Genomic DNA, 19,604 nt, shown 5'->3' on the forward strand with positions numbered 1-19,604 from the left:
CACCATATCAAGCCATTCATGGGCAAAAAAAGAGTAACCCTGTGTTTTAGTTTTGAGTATAAACAGTTGTTACAAAAGCTCTACAGAAATTGTCTTGTAAAACATGATGACTAAGAATCACACTGCTGAGATGCTATTTCTTGTAGTTCACAGGGAAAGCAGTAATTGCTGCTTCCTGTACAAACAGCTCGTGTCAGCTCTTGAGCCCATTCAGGTCAGCCAGTGCTTTCAGAAAGGGATCTCCAAGCACTTTCCCTTCTTCCATGCCCTTATCCCTCTGCTCTCACCTACACTAATAAGGTGATGCATGAGAAAAATTATCAGAGCCATTGGTGGAAAACTAGAGCTGCTCTGCAGTAACACACATTCAAAAATTGACTAAGCAAAAGAAAAGGAGAAACCACGGTCCCACTTCCAGCATCTGATTTAACATAAGTTCATATTTAACATCACTCTGAGGTGAAAAGTTTTCCCAGTAACACAGGGGCCAAAATAGAATTCCCATAAATACTGGCAAAGCTCTTTTAGCATGCATGGTAGAGTAAAAGATTTGACCATGTTTACACTCATTTTGGCTTTTCTCTTTACTTCATATCTTAATCACGCTGACCACATACTCCTCTGGCTTGTTTGTTCATGGTAAACACAAAGCAAATACCATCAAGAGAACTTTCCATATCAATGTCCTACAGACACAGCAGAAAAATCCTCAAATGACTCAGTTTATGACATAAAGCCTGGGATATCCTAGGCGTTCCCAGAATACTGTGATTTGATGTGGAAAGAAAACCATCAGGACACATGTACTATACCCCAGTTCACTATGTGAGCAGGCATGACACACTGCTACCTCTCACATCTGGGCTCTGCATCTAGAAAACCAAGCTCAGAAGAATAAAACCTTTATCTCCTTATTTCTTTGTGCAGATGTGTATTCCAAAGTGGTGTTCAATCCCTAAATAAGTAAAGAAGCATATTTCCTACAGATGCTTATTATTGTTGTTTTTATCCTCTAGATCAAGTCTTTGGAAAAACTAAAAAAGAGCATATGTGGCTTTGCCTTGGCCATGCAAAGAGCACAGCAAAGGAGAAATCATTATTCAGTGTTCTTGGCTGCCTAACTTCAGGGGAGGGAGCTGAGTTGGGGGGTGATTTCTGGTTTGAGATGTATGGACAAGAAATCCCTCAACAACATCAACAGCCAAGTGATAACAATACTGTTTTCTTCCTGGAAGAGTTTTCATTAAATCCCATTGCAATCAAAGGTTCATTTCTAAACAAAGACTGAAGCCTTATGTTATGGAAGGAAGTACCGTGGATGAGTGGCCTGTTCCTCACCTCAGAAATGCTTCTACACACCCCAGCCTCCCACTGCTGCTGTTTGTTCCCAGTATTGACTGGGATTCCCATAGCTCTGGGGACACAAAGCACACACATTTAGTCCATGGAAAGTCCACAGAGAAACAAGAATCTTTCAGTGCTGCAGGATCACACACAATAGCGAGATGTTTGTGAATTGGTGAGGGAGGATGAAAGTGAACACTTACACTTAATGAACAACCTCTGCTACATTGGCTTGATGCCAGAAAAAATAACCCATTACAATCAAAACCCAGTTAAGTCAAACAGTCCATGCTTAATTAAGCCTTCTCTAAGAGTTTTCTGTTCAAAGCAGCTGATATTTTCAGCAGGTGAGAATGAAGCTTGCCAGCTCATAGTATCAAACCTGAACCCTTGAACGTGGGTGTCCACACTATGTATTGCTAACAGAAAAGGGAATGTAGAGCCCACAACTAGAATACTCAGAATACAAAGCTTCGATTGAAACATCAACAGCTACGCCTATGCTACTAAACAGTATGGGACATGCTAGTTCTCCAGCACTGTTCACATCCACATAAGCTGATTATTTTTTCTTCTCAGAACAACTCATCCTGCCCACTGGGACCAGGCCCTGACTGGAGCTATTCCCAGAACGTGCCCAGAAGTCACTCAGGGAACTGTTACCTGCTGCATGTCAAAACTGTGCCGAGAGTAAGGCTCAACCACCAAGCAACCCCAAAATATGAGCAGCCAGCATAAGCCTGTGTCCCAGCCTGTTTATCAAGACAGTATGTAGCCATCGATTCTGAGATCATTAACCGAAGTAAATAATTCATTTTGAGCTTAAACAAAGAGTCTTGTCTTAGAAGCTACTACTGCAACCTAGAAGCCAGCAAGATTCCTTCCAATAACTTGGACAAGCTTCACACCCAGCTCACAGCACCAGCTCCTGTGTGCTGGCTGGTACACAGACTCATAGCAGACACTACACCCTAACATATAATCCCAGATCACTATTATATCCTGACTTTCCTGGTTGCAGAAGCAAGCTCTGAAAGGCAAATTCTGAATCTCGTTTGAAGTGTGTGGAGGATGGAGAAAGAGGCTGACTGAAAACAATGAATATCAGCTCATTTTAGCCATCAAAACCACAAAAATGTCTACAGCATGGCTCAGTCATAAAGAACAGACAGGAAGATAAGGAAGACAGGAAGCCTTACACCTCAACACACACACACAAGCATGCCTCCACACACATGCACAGGTTTATCAGCGCTGCCTGTCTGTAAAAGCAAGAGACAGGCAAATGAACAGTAGCGCTGTTCAAAAGATTTCTCCTCTCCTTTTCAGACAGAGGTGTGCAAGCCAAGCCTTGACTCGTTTTGGGGATAGGGTGTTTCATTGTGGTTTGGAGATGCATCCAAAAATGTTTTATTACTCAAACTTTGGTTCCGAGTGTATTTTTGTAAGGAGTCTGAGAATGAAATATGATTCATATTTACATCTGTTAACATGTTGGGAACCAAAAAAAAAAAAAAAAAAAAAGGATGAGCAAACTGCTGCTGAAAGAAAAAGAAGTTGGTTTGATTTCCCACAAGACTTTCTAGGTTTGGGCTGCAAATGTTTACATTACCAGAAACTCTGTAAAAGAGGTAAAGGCAAACAACAGTGGCAAAACAAGCAGTGACTTGAGCTGTACATCTGCTCTTCTGGTAATGTTGATTTGGACAGCACATAAGTGTTGCAAATTAGTTATGTCAATTCAGGATTTTGATAAAAAACTGTTTAGTCCTATGATGTAATTTGCTCTGGCTAGCCAGAGCTCTTCTCCTGTAGAAAGAATACATTGTAATGTTTTTTTCTTTGTGAACGATGAGTGTACAGATTCTTATAAATAAGATGTTATGTGTAATCTTTCCACATAAATCTGGGACAGCTGAAGTATAATGGAAGGAAAATGTCGTGTATTGCAAAGAATTTTTTCCCCAAATTAACCTCCATAAATGTCTTAAGAACAGAGGGAGCATCTAATGAAAGGACCTTTATGCAGATGCAGATCACGACATTCCATTCATAAAACCAGAGAGGCAGCGTGGTGTAGCTGTACGACTGGGCAGAAGAAAAAACCCAACAACTCCGAGTATGGCAAAAGCTCAGAGACATCTTGGCTAACACCATACCAGTCTGTAAAATCCAGGCAGCACTTCAAGACATTTTCTGAAGTCCAATTGTGAAAGCCTAAACTTTTTACAGGGCTGCAATTTCTCATATTGAGAAGCATCAAACATAAAATACTATTTATGTCAGCGTAATTAACTAGACTGCAAGCAGCGACGGACAGGCCGTGATAGACACTACACATGTAAACAGGCATCAAGTCAAGGCAGACATGAGCAACCACTGATAGAAAAAAAAATATTATTAATTTCTTACAGATGATTAATGAGAGCACAGAGATTCACCTACTGGACCAGGCAGCCCAGGGCAGAGCCAGGAACTGAAGTCAGAAATCCTGCAAATTAGTACCTTTCTCTTAGGTTCCGCCATTCTCAGCTGGGTGCCAGTTCCAGAATTAAAGGTGAAGTAAGAAGGTTAGGACAACATCTTGCCATATAAAAGGAGGGTGAGAAGATACCTCTTAAGGGATTAATATTAAATTAGTATTCTGCCCATGTTGGGATAGGCATGGCTTCTAGGTTAGGCACATGTAGAAGGAAAGGGAGTAGAGACAAAGAGAAAGTGACTTCGTCAGGTTATTGTAGTGGGCAAAACCTTTCCCTAGTGAACCACAACACCTCAAGGGAAAAAAAAAAAGGAAAAAGAGGAAGCTCAGCAGATAAAGAAATCCAGGGGATGTCTCACCAGCCCTTGTTGCAGACCTAACACTGCAGGAGTACACTCAGGAGACCGCAGGCCAGACGCTAGAGAGAAAAACTGCCGACCAGTCACAGCTAAGAGAGCATTCAAAACAAGAATAAAACGCCTTGCACTCCTTTTGTAAACATGTCTTTTCAGGGGTCTACCTAAGCAAATGGAGGGCTACAAAAGCCCAAGTACCTGAAAGAAGCTGCACTCTTCCCAAGTTGTTAAAACAAGCTCATGAGAGCACTGTGAGAAGGCTTTGAGAGCTCCTGAGATGGAAACCACATGCTAGCATACCCCCCTCTAAAGAGCCCAATGTGCAAGCCAGCGGGCAGACCACCAACTAACTACATGTGTATGAGCACTCGCTGGGTGTCTGACTCTCGAGAAGGAAAAAGGAGGGGGACAGAAAGGTTCCCACCCTCTGGAAAGACCCTGACACACAACGTGTAGGTTTGCTGCAGGGGAGAGAATCAGATTTTGCACACACTTCCATGCTTAAGCTGATTGCTGACATGATTTCTAAGGTAAAGAGATACCATACTAACACTGCTGCTCTGCAGCAGCGAGCAATCCCTGCAACGTAAAGGCTGTAAGAAAAACACAACTGCTGCCAGGGATTCACCTAATCACAGCCACAGCAGAGTAAGGCATGAGGCCCTCTCTATTGCCCTGGTTCTTATTTTGCTTGGATGTTCTCTCCTTGAAATCAAATAAGGTTCTCCCTTTCGCTGATACCTCCAACTCCATTCAATTACTGTCTCTCTTCTCACTCTCAGTCACCCTCTCTCATCTAGCAGTGCCTTACATGTCACAAACCTTGAGACATGGCATTATTCTGTGTATTATCTCTGGGAGAGGTGACAGGTATCATTAGGATTGCCTAACACTTTGCATCATAAAGCACTCCTCACTGGTGGCTTATAAACTTGCCAAGCTTTGTGAAATACAGCATATCTGCTCAATATAGAAAGACAGGGCCCAGTCTCAATGACACTTGGACATTTGACCTCTGGTTCAGGTTTCAAAATTTGGTTTCCAGTTATGCTATAGGGTTTCGATATTCACTTATTGAGCTGTTTTGAAAATCTGACCTCAATTCTGTGCTCTACCTCCCCAGACACAAGGAAACACAACCCACACCAACACTTCTCTACTGTACAAAGCTTTTCACAGAAAAACTCCCAAAAAGTGAAAATCCAGAACATGTTTTGTATCAAGATGCAGACTTTCTGTCCTTAAAATCCTGCAGTCACATCTCAGAACTCTGTAACACAACTGTAACCTACTGTGATTTCAAATTACTCTGGGGAGATTGCAACACAAAAAAAATGGCTTTTTGTGCCTCGATTTTTGTCTAGTAAAACAACAAGAAATAAAGACCTATTTTTATTGTTGTTTAAAAGAAAGGTGTATCTAACTATCAAATTCTGCTAACAGTCACGTTACACCACCACGTTGCAAAGCATTACTGGCAATAAGAAATTAGACAGCTGAATTTTGATTTCTGCAGAATACCAGAATACTTATGTTTAGTTGTAAGTACCACTTACCCAATCACAAATCCTTTGGAAACTTGCATATCTTTTGGTTCACTTTTTTAATTGGAGAATTTTTTTTATACTGCTATGAGGCTTCAACAATATAAAATACTTGTTTACACTATGATCGACCCAACCTCAAAATTTTGCTGTATTTTTATAACACAATTCAGTTCTACACAGGGTCACTCACTTATTAAAATTTAAATCCATGTGTAAACATCACTAAATTAAAGTCCTACTGTATTCTAACAGAAGAAAACAAGATCTCAAACTATATGCACTTTAAGAAGGGTATTCTGAAACACGACATTGCCTGTGGGGAAAAAGAGAATAAAAGCAAATAAATAAAAATTATAAATACCCTAGGGGTCAGCGAAGCAGCAAGATTAGACTGCCTGCAATCTCTAAAAAAAACCCCAAACTTGTTCTGCCTTTATATTAACCATAGAATAACTGAATAAAAAAATGATTTTAAAATCATGCCTGGTACATTTATTTTTTTTAATATTTTGTTGTAATCAAATCAGTTAGTGTCAGGGGATTTTTATTGCTGCTTAATGTTTGTGGTTAGACATTCAGTATCTCTGCCTGTAGCATAATAATTTTAACCTTGTCTGCTGCTCCAAGATTTTAAACAGATGTAAACTTGCATTTCATCTAATACAATAGCAGTACATGAGCTGTCACATCTCTGTCGGCAGCCTGACTTTCAATACAGCTACCTGGAATATCCAAGTTACAGGGGCTTTAATGCTTTGTCACATCAGGACCTCAAATTACTGGGCAGACAATAAAGAGCAAGGCAAAAAAGCCAAGGCAAATGATAAATGGCCCAAGCAATATACTTGCCTACAACCTTCAGCCCTATTCTCGTGCTGAAAATTCATTAACTGGATGAAGTGCAGGCGGGGAATGAGATTTGAGATACAGATTCATGGCTATTAAAGACTAGGATGAGATGGACTCACTTTGACATGCTAATTAAACCAGCATCAGGTCTCAGAGATGAAAAGTAATTGAACTAAACCACTGTACAGTAGAAGAGCTTTGTAGTTTTCTTTCCACTACTGAAAAACTGAACCTAAAGAACATGAAAGAGAGACTCTGCTACGCTTATGCTCCTCAGCACCGAAGTGAACTCGAGCCCTTTTTAAACTACACATTTCTAAAAACTCTGGTCTACTGCCTTCCCTCAAATGTTGATGAAATGGTTGTTAAAAAAAAAAATTAATCAGGCAATTATCACTGCACTAAGCATTAATAACCATTCGGATGACTTAGTAATTGCCCCGAAATATTTTATTTAACAACTGTAGAAGTCTTACTGCAATTTTAAGATACACAAATATATAGAACTTTCTACGCAACAGCCATGAACTACATCAACAGTATCATTCCTGGAAAAGAAGAAAATACAAAGTCTCCCTTGAGAAAAAGAAAGGCAGCAAACACTGGGGCTGTGTGGATGAGCAGCTGAAGTATCAGTACTCAACTTCTGTTATTATGGACCAGTTCAAACCTAAGGTTTACTATCAGGTCTAACAGATCTTGTGGTCTCACTTCAGAGAACAGAGGTATATCAGAGCAGTAGCAGATGTGATGCAATATCAGGACTGCTGACTGAACAGCAGGTATTTAGGAGAATTATCAGTTCCCTTGTTTGGAACAGATAAAAATAGAGTTAAGATGTTAGCTAAGAAACACAGTAGGTCCCATTTTCATTGGTCAAAGACTGTGGAATGAAATATTTCTAGTTTGAGCATATCTCCCCTCTTCTCCCCACTCCTTGAAGTTGTACAAATCAAGGTTTTGAGTTGTTTCAGGTTGCGGGAATTTTTTATTAAAAAAAAAAGCACATCTAACTAAAGTTTAATGAATTCAACATTTATAATGGAGTGACAAAGGACAGGTGAGGGAAAATAAATCCAGGCTTCACTTCCCTTACTTTGAAATATTGGTTTTCCTTTTGTGTTATCAGACAGCTAGAAAAAAAACGCAGAGCTTGAACTGCAAAATCTCGTTGATTCCTTCCCTCATTTTACATCCCCTCCCCAACTAATTTATTTGCATCTCAATAAGCCATTCTTGATTCTCAGTTAGAGGTGACATTCCCTTCAACTCCAAGCTACTCTATAAAGTTAAATATAAATGGCAAATCAGTTTAAAGAAAGTTTCCAGAAACATTAGAGAAGCTTATTTGTCCTTTTCAAAATTATTCACTTTTCAGAGGGAAAAGTCTTGCTTTTATTTGCTATGTTTTATGCTACTGTAAAGAAGTTTCCATGGCATCCTCACAAGCAGAACGGAAAATGACTGGACGAAGGCTCACGTGGCCCAGCTTTGCACAAAGCACTAGCATCTTTCTAACTTTGCCACTGTATGCTACAGATCTAGACTTAAAAAAAACTAATGCAGCAAGTGCTTTTCTCTATTCTGGCAAGTCTACAGTTTCCTCTTATGACTCAGCTGAGCTCTATTAACAGCAAAGTAACCAACAACCACTGAGTTACATTGCAAAACTCTTCAGGAGCCCTATGTCTATCTGTGGAAGACCCACCACCACTCTGCGTATATTCATCTTTCAGCAAGCAAAGGAATAGCATTTCCTGTTTTTTATCTGACAAGCAATATAAGAAAATTCTCAGAAAAGGGGGAGACTTAGGAACATCTTATGTTTTAGAAAGCATTACATAGATATCAAAACCCAAATTATTAATGTATTCCTTTTTATAAAAGTCCATGAGAAGAACTCTGACTGCCAGCCATAGTGTGATTCACTCTGATAACACAAGCAGAGACTATAAATCTTAACTAGCAGCTTAACATGTGAGGCATTTGATGTGTCTGGGAACCTGCTGTATGAAAGAAATTAGCTGTAAAAAAAGAAGCAAAATGCCAATTCCCATGGGAAGAGACTGCAAGGCTGGTAATAGATCATGTGTTCATTTGGAAGACACTTGTTCCTCTAGTAAAACAGCAACTAATATTTTTGCTTTCCACTGCTCAGACAGGAAATATGGTGCTAAGGGCCAATAGACAGAGCAAATCATTGTGCTAATTACACGGTCAGTAAACATTTGCTCTTCCATGTTTCCTAAAGGTCTGAATAATTCCTAGTTAGAATTCAGCAGTGGAACCGGTCACCTTCTTCCTCTCTGAAGTAAATGTTGAGGAGATGTTATCACATTTTAGAGGATATCCAGGTTAAACACCCCTATTTTCACAGGATGATGCATCACCTGGAAAAGTTGAGCACTACCACATTTAGAAGGGAAATGAGAAGGTTTTTGAAGTAGCAGAGGATCAAGGTTCTGAAACTGCCACTCAATAGATCGCAAACACTCAAATTTAAACAGCCTGATTTACAAGTGGGACTTGTTTTGGTAGATGACCAATACCCTCTAGTCCTGCATTCAACTTCCATATCTAAGGCAAATTTTTCACATGCAGAAGCATTCAAAATTTACCACCTGATTACACACAAGGACATGATGTGCAAAAGCCTCTGCTTTCCTAAAAAACAAATCATTTTATTTCAAGGCAGAAAGATCTACTTGCTTACTTCAAGTTTTACTATACCTGGGCAGACTCTGAAATTCTGACTACCCTGATGTTCTTTTATTAGGCCATATCTTCACCTCTGCTTTCTACCAGGCAAACACCTAGTCCAGGAGCTCACCACAAAGTGAACAATGTTCTCAGTATCTGACCTCCTCTCAGAACAGGCTTGCAAGTCAAATTGATCCATGCGCAGATTCCTAGTCAGCTATCTTCTTTACATCCTGTCCATGAAAGAAAGTTAGCTCCCATCCAAACAGTACTCAAATTCCTGTCTGCTACTCACAGATTAGGATGGGCAAGTCATGGGATGCAGTTGTGTCAACAAAAAAAAGGAAAAACAAACACTCAAGTGTTTTGAAAATGCTTCAGAGTGAAATCCCATTTCTCCTGTGCCCAAGTGTAGCTTCACCCCCATAAATTAAGTAAAACAGCTCCCTACTACTATTCTGAACAGTAAAATACTTGAGTTTCACCCACTGCTTCCCCATGCCCCCAACATGTGCCACCAATCATTTCCACTGTGATGTATATTTGCTTTTAATTCTGAAAGAGGGTTTTTTCCTTGTTTAATTTAAGGAAAGCACAACCAAAGACTCAAAGTGAGGAGGTGGATTACACCCTACACTAGTACAGGCTGTCAAACCCCTCCCAGAATCAATTAAGCTGCTGCAGTTGACACCAAGAATAACCCTGCTCCAAAGAGCACACTAGTTTGGGAGTGCTTTAAGTGCTGGATTTTGAGAGAATTACAGATCTAATTAACAGCAGTGCTGAGCACATGATTCTCAAATGCACGAGTAAAGCTGGAGGTTCCAGATGTCTCCCAAGATCCTGCCACATGCTTGTTTCCCCCACAAATCAGCAGGGGGAAAGGGCGAGGAGCACACCACTGAACCAGAGGCTGCTTCCAAAGCCAGCCCTAAACAAGTCCAAGGCACCGAATTCATTGGCATTATCCACACCAGACTTGAATAGGGGTGCTATGCCCTTTGCACTGGTTGACAGCTACTGTCTCGTGAAGTGCTGCTTATTCACAGTGAAGTTTGAATGAAACAGAGAATGGGACATTTTTCCTGTACTACTTTTTAAGTGTTCAACTGGAGATAACTACTAAAGTGACGTTTTTAGCCATATTTGTGACCCTCAGGATTTGATAGACATTTCCCATTGCAGCAGGTTGTTGTACTGGCCTTTCATCAAACATACTTCAATGATTTTGTTTTCACTTCCATCAGTTTTTCAATGCCTCTGAGCCATTACAGTCAGTTACTCCCCACGAAAATTGAAGAACACGAGTGACTCTGCATTTATAAACATGCAGAAAGTACCAGGATTTTCTCCATTACTCTGTCATCAGAGATATCTGCTCTAGGTTGTGCTCGGAGCATTAGCCCATGTAGCCTGATATGAGTTCATGAGGCTGGAATTCAAAACACTAACCAGCTGTGGGAACCCGGGAAGAAGGCTGTCACACTAAATGGTATCCAGATTAGAGCTGTGAGAATTTGGGAAAGCCCGTCTAGCAAGCATGATCTCTTGGGGGGGGGCGGGGGAAGGGAGGGGGAGAAACAGTTCCCAAGTTGTTAGATTCATAAGCCTAAAGAAAACTAGGTCTCTCAGATACTGAAACTGCAAGGCTTGATTGGAACTAAATCTGTATCGGGGGATATTTTCCCAAGGGAAGAAATCCAGCAAGTTATTTTCCTGAATGAAAATATAGATAAGTACCTCTAGGATGTTTTTTTTTCTCCACAGTGCAGTCTGGGTCTGGATGAGCTCCCTAAAGAATCTGGCTGTGGGAGAAACTGATGGGAATTATGGTCCAAAACACAGACCCTCTGTGCTACCTTAGATACAAAGCAGCATGTCTTACATGCAGGTGGTTGCTTCAAAACCACCATCAACTACAAAGATTTGAGTGAAAAGAATGACCACACTAAACATGCCAGGAAGAAGGAATGCAAATAACTAACTACTTCTCTATCCTACAACTGATATTCCACATGTGGGGGCGGGAGTGCATCAGGGAAGGGAGAGAAGGGGCAGGAAACCTCTTTCTGTCCCTGGCTCCAATATCATGGGTGATGTAAGCATGGAGAAATACCTTTGCAACCAAAACTGCAATACCTTTTACAAGGAATTTCTTTCCCAAGTCTTACAAGCTAGGTCATACTTCAGGACCAAGTCCCAAAATTACTTGTCTCTCCCTGTAAGTCCTTAAAAATACTCAAAGAAAATAGAAAAACAAAGAAGTTGTTAGATGTGATCATTTGTATACTGCTTGGCTTCCTCAGATCTAGCAACATTAACTCAGCACAACAAACAGTGCCCATGCACAAATGGGCCATCCAGAGTTTCAGGCAAGAAGGAAGTGCTGGTTAAGCTTTGGGCACATCCATCAGTGTCAGTGCCGGAAAAGTGATGCCCTTCAGGTGCTGGCTGTTGGAGGTATCCGTCATGGAGTGGAAGAAGCCTGTTCAAAGGCAGAGATACCTCAGGAAGTGATCTTTTTCTGCATACTCAGTTAGTGACCCTGAACACGGGAGCCACGCAGATGGTGTCAGATCCCTCTGAGACTCCGAGAACATGGCCCACAACCTGATTAATGTCACACCTGTAAGCCTTGTGGGAGTAACTAATGACATGTGTCTAGTGAAATTCCCATTTGCAATTTCCCCTCTTTCATCAGAGGCAAGTCTGTCTGCTAAACTTAGCTCCAGACTCAAAGGGAAGAAATAGGGGAAAAAAAAAAATCCACAAGTGGTTCTCTTCTGTCGACATGTTAATTGGTCTGATTATGAAAGAAAACAAATCACAGGGACAACAGAAAAAGCAAACAAACAAAAGGACCAAGACACTTACAGACTCTGTAATATGTATAGCAGAGACAACAAACCAAGGAAAGACAAAAGGGCACAACTTTCTTCCTCTTTGTTGAGTGATTGACAGTAGTCATAGAAATTCTTTTGTCTTCCAATATGTTTTGTTTCTTCCACAGAAATAACAATAAAACCAGCCATCATATGATGGCTTTTTAATGCTGAAAATTTGGTTTGTAATGAAAATTGGCACTATAGTCACAATTTCTTTTGCAACCAGAGTTGAAAAATCCTCATTTCTAGATGTCTTTCTTCCTGTTTTTGGTTTTTGTTTTTGTTTTTTTTTTTACCATAACAAAATACTAGACAAAGAGAAATCAGGGAACAGAATGGCTGTTACATCTTTTGAAAAACAGATCCTGAGCACAACCTGCACTGCTCAGGAGTCTCTGATGTAGTGACAGAAACCAAAATAGTGCAATTCACACATCCACACCTCCATCTTCCTACACCTGGAAGTCCCCATTTGCTTGTGGGTATCAGTGAGTTCTGACTGTCATCCTTGGATGTAACTCAAGCCCTGTTGAAATCTCTCCTTGGGATACTAGCCTCACATTTGCTTTTGGCTGGCTTCCTCTGTGTTATAGCATCAGATCCTGAAAGCTACCATATCTTGCATGTCCCTACAACAGAACCCCTCATTCCTTGGGAATCCCCAGATCAATCCAGGGCACCTCTCCATTTGCCCAAGAGGTGAAGACTACAGATGCTAATTTTTTCCTGAAGTTTTTCCCCATTCTAGATAAAAAATAATACAAGTTCCTGCAGAAACCCATCTGGCAGTCTTTACACATGCAAAACCTCCACCAACTCCCAGCACAGACATTGACTGTGGAAGGATGTACAGGATTAGGATGTAAGAGATTTAACCTGAGGCTAGTTAAATATGACTCATGAAACTAGACATCAATTACTGAGCATGGGAGACAGATTAAGGAAGAAGGGGAAACTGTTTCTTTTCAGTAACTTGTATAAGCTGTGTTTGATTTAAGAGGTCTTTGACAAGACATGCACTTAAGGGTTTTAATTCTTCAGCCATTCCAAACTGCAAGTGAATAAATCCAAAGGCCAAAGCACCTTGACCCCTAAACACTGATCAGCCAAAAACCAGTCAAGATATAACATGTCCAACACAACATCCCTTCCCAGATTTCAGCTGGAATACTACAAAGATTCAGGATGTCATGATAAAAGATGCTAAAGCAACTCTTCTGGCTTGCTCTATCAGCTGCAATCATTAGCAACAAGAAGGGTCTTGGAGTGATATAGTCAAGACAGTTTACAACCCTGATTGTAGACAGTTTTAAGCTGCCCAGTATTTATTACAGCAGCCCGCAGAAACTTCAGACATGCAGCAGCGCCTATTAAACTCAGTATTGAACACAAGCAATTTGTAGGAGTCAGTACAGAACAGTTTCTGCCAGACTTGCAAGTCAGGAACAGTTTCTCAAACTAATCAAAGGGATAGGAATCATCAGCAGTTGAAAGGTTCCATCCTGCCTCTATCCTTCCATTCCAATATATCTAGGAAGATCCACCGGTTCTGCACTTCCCCCAGAACGTTTCAAGTGAGGTTTAAAAGAAAATTAAAATAGCAGTTCGGTTCTAACAATATGAGGATGCCTCTGTCTGAAAAATATTTCCATACATCAAAGAAGGGCCTGACCACTGTTCAAACAATGTCCCTTGAATTTTTAGCAACTATTATACAAGGGTTTTTTATTTGAATTTCTGCTTTTGATACTTATTAACAAATAATTTTCATCTGTTAAACATTTGCATCTTATATTAGAAATTTCAAAAGCCTCAGACCTTTGATGACATTCATCCCCATCAGTGCACAGCAAATTACAGCATCAAGCAAGAAAAATCTAAACAGAAGGCATTCAAAGAAAACCAGCATGGAAGGCAGAAACACATCTAGCTCCAAGCAATTATATCTTAATGAATAAACATTGTTTTCCACTGCTACCTCATGCCAAGAGATACCCACAATGCAGTCAACACAAACTTAATTCATTCCATCCCTCTTCCTTCCTTACGGCAGCTTTGCCATTTTTGTTACAGCCTAAGGTCTGCAAATCTAGTATCAGCCAACACTGATGAGACTATGGAAGAGTTTCACCCCCAGAAGGAAGATTCTACAAGCTGGGAAGAAGGAAATCTCACATATAAAATGTGCAAGTGTAGACTGCCCAGTTCATGCCACATACTTCTGGGAGGCCCTTCATATAGTTTGACTGTGTGCCTCTCTGTTGAGATGCCTCAGAAGTTGGGGGGGCAGGGGGTTAGAAGAGGCAGAAAAAATTGTTATCTAATAGTCCTTCCCAGCCTTTGTAAAATTAAATAAATCAGAGCACAAGATTTGATTTGCAAGGCCTAAAAGTTACATCAAGGAAATCCAAACGATGACATTTAGCTTCAGTGTGGTATCAGAAATTTGAAAGTGTTCCCTTATCTAGGAGTGCAACTTCTCTTCTGAACAAACTGTCCTAACAGAAAAAAAAAATCATTGAGTCTTGCACATAACTTTGCTGTTTATTAATTCAATAGATGCATTGCTAAAAGTCTTTTAGGTGCAATTTGAAGCTTGTCTCTGGAGTTCCCCTTATGACTCTTGCAGGTGGAATGCATTAGCTCAGTCTTCACCTATGTTCAGCAGGGAAATAACTACATTTGTTTACTTGAAATAATTCCTTTCTCCATTAAGAACTTGGTAAGTTCCAGAGTTTACTGCACTTTCCAATGCAAGTACAGGTTTTTATCGTGCTGAACCTAGCCTATATTTTATCAGTACCACAGCGTAAGCTAGTAGGAAATACCTTTCCTTTCCAATTTAGGATTGGTAAGCATCATTTGGAAGGGATCCATAATGATCAGCAAGTCCAACTCCTGGCTCCACACAAGACCAGAGAAATTAATGTTGGTTAAAAACAAGTCAACAATAATTATTAGGTTTTTAATAATTTAAGAGGTTGACTTTAGCGCTGATTTCAGCAAAATACTTCCAATGGAACCTCCTAAAACCATCCTTTACACAGGTTTATGCTAAACCTACAGCAAGAGGAATATTTAAAGAGCGATATCATAAAGCTACTCACATTGAAGAAACTATCCTATGGATTAAATGTCTGTCTCAGTTGACAACCAATGCAACCATAGAAAGGAAAGGAAGAAATGCAAGTGCCAAGGGATGGGAAATGGGAGGCCTGATTTCTTTTGCAAAATTAACTCTTGGGGCTGAAATAAAATTCAACCTGTTGGTTAAAATTTGGCTCTCTTCCTATTTAAATACCTGCCTAATCAGTTCAACATGTTAGATGTATATCAAACTGGACCTTGCACCTCTGGGGAAAGCACCAACTGTTGATTTCTGGTTTTTATGGAGGGTACTACCTAGAGTATTTCACACACTCCAGGCCTTTTTTATTTTTAAACCAAGCATATCATTAGTATACAGAAATAATGCTGATAGATAATTCTGAGTCCCAGTAAGCAACATTTAAAATATTTTTCAAATTAGCACAAAGTAGTGAGGTGTCCAAAATTGAAGTCAGCAAGCAGCTCACTTTCCACAGGATGAGGCAGTAATTCAGAGAAGCTAGAAATCTGTGCTGAACTGGAACTCAGAGCGTACACATATGCAAGGGAATATCATCTCACAGCAACATTCTTCTCTGGTGAAACATTTGAGCACTCATTTTTAAGAGTATATTTAAATCCAGTCAACATTTAAAAGAATTCAGAGAAGTGTGTTGAAATGCTTTACTAAGCTAGGCTGAAGAAATAACTCCCTGACACAAATTACTCTGCTATTAGGCTACAATATGAACCCACAGTTGCCCACCCAGCCCCTCCTGAAGAGGAAGGGCCAGAACTCCAAGCATCCTTCCCTCAGTCCCAAGTACTAATCTGTATATCCATGGCACTGCAGGCACTTTACCATGGTAAAAGAAGCAAAACCAACCAGCGGTATCTTGCTATTTTACAGAGCCAAGGGAAAGCTGGGAGGGATTTTTTTCTCTCAGCAGCATGTCTGTGACTCACACTGCCTCCCGGGGCTGCTCCTTGGGTGGTACAGCTTACACACCATCCCATGCTCAGAAGATGTGCCTAAAGTCACCATCAAGCCCTTTGCAAAGGGAACAAACAAAAATTTTACATATACTCAGTCATATGGTCTATGTGATGTTACCCAGTGTGTAATTAACAAGAGCAGATTTTTTTTAAAGCTCAGACTCTTTACTTCCAAAGTAACCCCAGTAGAAAGCAATTCTATTTCCACATTTCCCTGTTCTGTTTTTTTTTTTTTTTGGTGGGTGGGGAGGGGGTGTCCAGGTACTTTTCTAATTTATACCACCTACTCAGCAAGTTTCAATGCCATCAATACTGACTGACCACGTCCATATAGCAACTCAATGTTCACTCCAATTATTTTCAACAATATATGGATTAGATTACACACATACTGCCAGAAAAAACGATCTACCTCAGATTTAAATCATTATGAATGACCCTCTGGAGACAATAATCTCTCCTAAATGTGAAAACTACAGGCAAATGTCAGAGTGCTGTCTGGCCCAGGAATGTTTCCTCATAACAAGGCTGGTTTGTGCAATCAATGAGGCTGACAAAATCTCTGATGCACTCTCAGGGCCTGATCCAAGGCACAGTGAAGTTTATGGTAACACTCCCATTGACTAGAGCTGTGTGGGAAACATTTTTCCAGACTCATGAGAATTTGAGATTTTGGAAACTTATTCCCCATCCTAAACAAGGAAGAAATTGAAATCTCAAAATTTTGCAACCTGGAACCTACTTGCATCACTCCTGTAAGAGACAAGATTAAATAAAACTAATAATGAAGTCAACCTGATTAAAATAACATGTTTAAGAATTAAGGAAAAAAAAAACCCTAAGCTTTGAGAGTAAAGCAAATACTTTCAAACCTCAAAGACTTCATGCAAAGAAATTGTCTTTTTTTCAACAGAAATGGAAAACCAAAAACTTTTGGAACAATTCCAACATCCTCTCCTGAACATTAGTGGGTCCTTCCTGCACAAGTGATTTCACCTGGACTGTTTTGCTCTTTCAAAAAAATCCATGCATACAGGCACTCTATTCATCTTCCTAACAAGCATAACTTGAGTTCCAGCCACTTAAGAAGGATAATGTCTCATTGCACACCAAGAGGTGGAAGCCATTTGATACAAGGAGTATAAGAGTAGAGTAATTCCTCACAACTAACTGCAAAATGCAAACACCATACATTTCATTTTGAAATTGATTGTGCTTTCTTCCTCAAGGTGATAACGCTGTCAAATCACATGTCTTAAAGTAGCATTTTTCAGCCCTGAAGGTCTTAAACCCCTGTGAGCCAAGCCCAGTATTCATGTTATAGCAGAAGCCACTGGATGGAGCTGTTATAAACAGTCTCACAGGCTATGGGAGTGAGTCACGTTTAGTCTTTAAGAAATCTGCGTTGTAATTATTTTTACAACATTTTCAATGGGAAAGCTGTTGCAAGCAGCAAGGAAGGTTTCTCTCCATTTACGAAGTCTACATAGAGTTGTTGCCCAGTAGTTGAGAGAGATCTGCCAGTTGTGCAGAATAAAGGACTCTGCACAAAAGCCCCAAGATAGAACTGATTTATTTTGGGTAATGAGAGCGAGTGGAACTAAGATTACACACCTACATCCCCCATAACAGTTGCATGTCCTTTGAGGGGAGACCAGCCTGGAAGACAATTAATAGAGATTACCATTCAAAAGGTAGGCAGAACAAAACAACCTCCACTCCATGTAAATCAGATGGTGGAAGTGGAGGAATAGACATCTACTGATTTGCTCAAGTCACGACAAGAAATGTACAAAAACGGGAATTTTAACTAAAAAATTCTGATAGCAAATGCTAAGGCAATCTTTTGGGCATTAAGGAGTCCCTGCCAACACGTGAGTCATCACAATCCATAATTCTTAAGAACAGTGGTTTGCCTGGGAAACTATCGCTGTAGTTATTAGTAACATAGAACTGAGGAGTTCATTATTCTTTATGTGTATGGATATAGAGATACAGAATAACATTGAAAACCCAAGAACTAATAACCTGGGTGACAGCACTGTAAATAAATAGGTCCCCCATGAGAACTTCTGAATTGGTGTTTTCCACCCATAACCAAATTAATCTCTGTCTCTGAGACCATGTGAACTGTCACCTCCCAAGCTTAAAGCACACTTTTCCACATGACAGAAAACAAACAGCATCCAAGGCTTCAGCTGAGAGTGTTAAAAGAGCAGCAGGCCATGTTCAGAAACACCCTGCAGCACCGTACTCGATGACACCACCATCCACCATGGAATGTGCCACTCCAGGAACACACATGCACACTGTGCAGTAAATCCTCATGCTCCTCCTAGGCCTGTGACTTTGACAACCAGCACAGTAAGTTCAGCTTCATATTTTTCATACTAAGTTGAGAATAAGTGCGTGGGTCAGCTTCGCCAAGCAATCTCCCAAGGTATCTCCTCCCCATATCTCTGGCTTTCGATGAGCTGTCAGGAAATTCAGGATAGCAGTCAGTTCCCTCGTTTCTAGCTAGAGCCCAGGGCCAGTTTTGCAGACACTCATTTATTTAACCTCCCACTTTAAACCTCTCGCATAGCGTGCCATGTTTTGTATCATCAGCCACCTTTCCAGTGCTATCATCTCAGCTTCCACAGCAAGCTAATTCAGCAGCTTTCCCAGCACAGGAGCCACTTAGAAATGCTTCCAGGACAAAGGCTAGAAGCCTGCAACTCCCCCAACCCCTTATTTTCACATCCTTGCACCCATTGGCTCTTTCATATGCATCAGGCCAATTCACTGCCTTCTTTCCAAATCACCATCCAAATGCAAAGTCTCATCTGTTGCCTGAAAGGTTTTCAGATTATGTAGCAGATGGAAAAAAGTGTTTAATTTATCTCCAGGTTGTTGTATCAGCACTACGCATGGCATGTGCTGTTTAAAGAGAAACTGGGAAGTCAAAACATGCTTACATCTTACTCCTTCGTGGGTGGGTCAGACAGGGTCCTCCAGGGCAAAGGAAAGATTGCAGCTCTCCTGAGAATAACTGAATAAACTAAGCTTGAAGTTTCTAGAGAGCAGGATGGGTCCAGCTAACACTGTTAAGCAGCAAGGAACACGAAGGGGAAACTGGCAGACTCCTGTGAGGAGCATGGACTTGCCTACAGCAAAGACCTTTTGAAAATCTTTAACATTTGTGGAAAGATGCAGAATATTCAAAGGCTCCATAGGCACTGGACTGAACTAGCTGAAACCCCAACTGTCAGTGATAACTGCGGGATACAAATCACACTATAAGAATGTAGCGGGAGATTAAGTAACAGGTCTCACTCAGAAGTTGAGCTTTCCTCAGCGTGGAGGTACACGCAAGTTT

Source organism: Gallinula chloropus, assembly GCF_964237585.1.
Source record: "Gallinula chloropus genome assembly, chromosome: 3".
Taxonomy (NCBI): Eukaryota; Metazoa; Chordata; class Aves; order Gruiformes; family Rallidae; genus Gallinula; species Gallinula chloropus.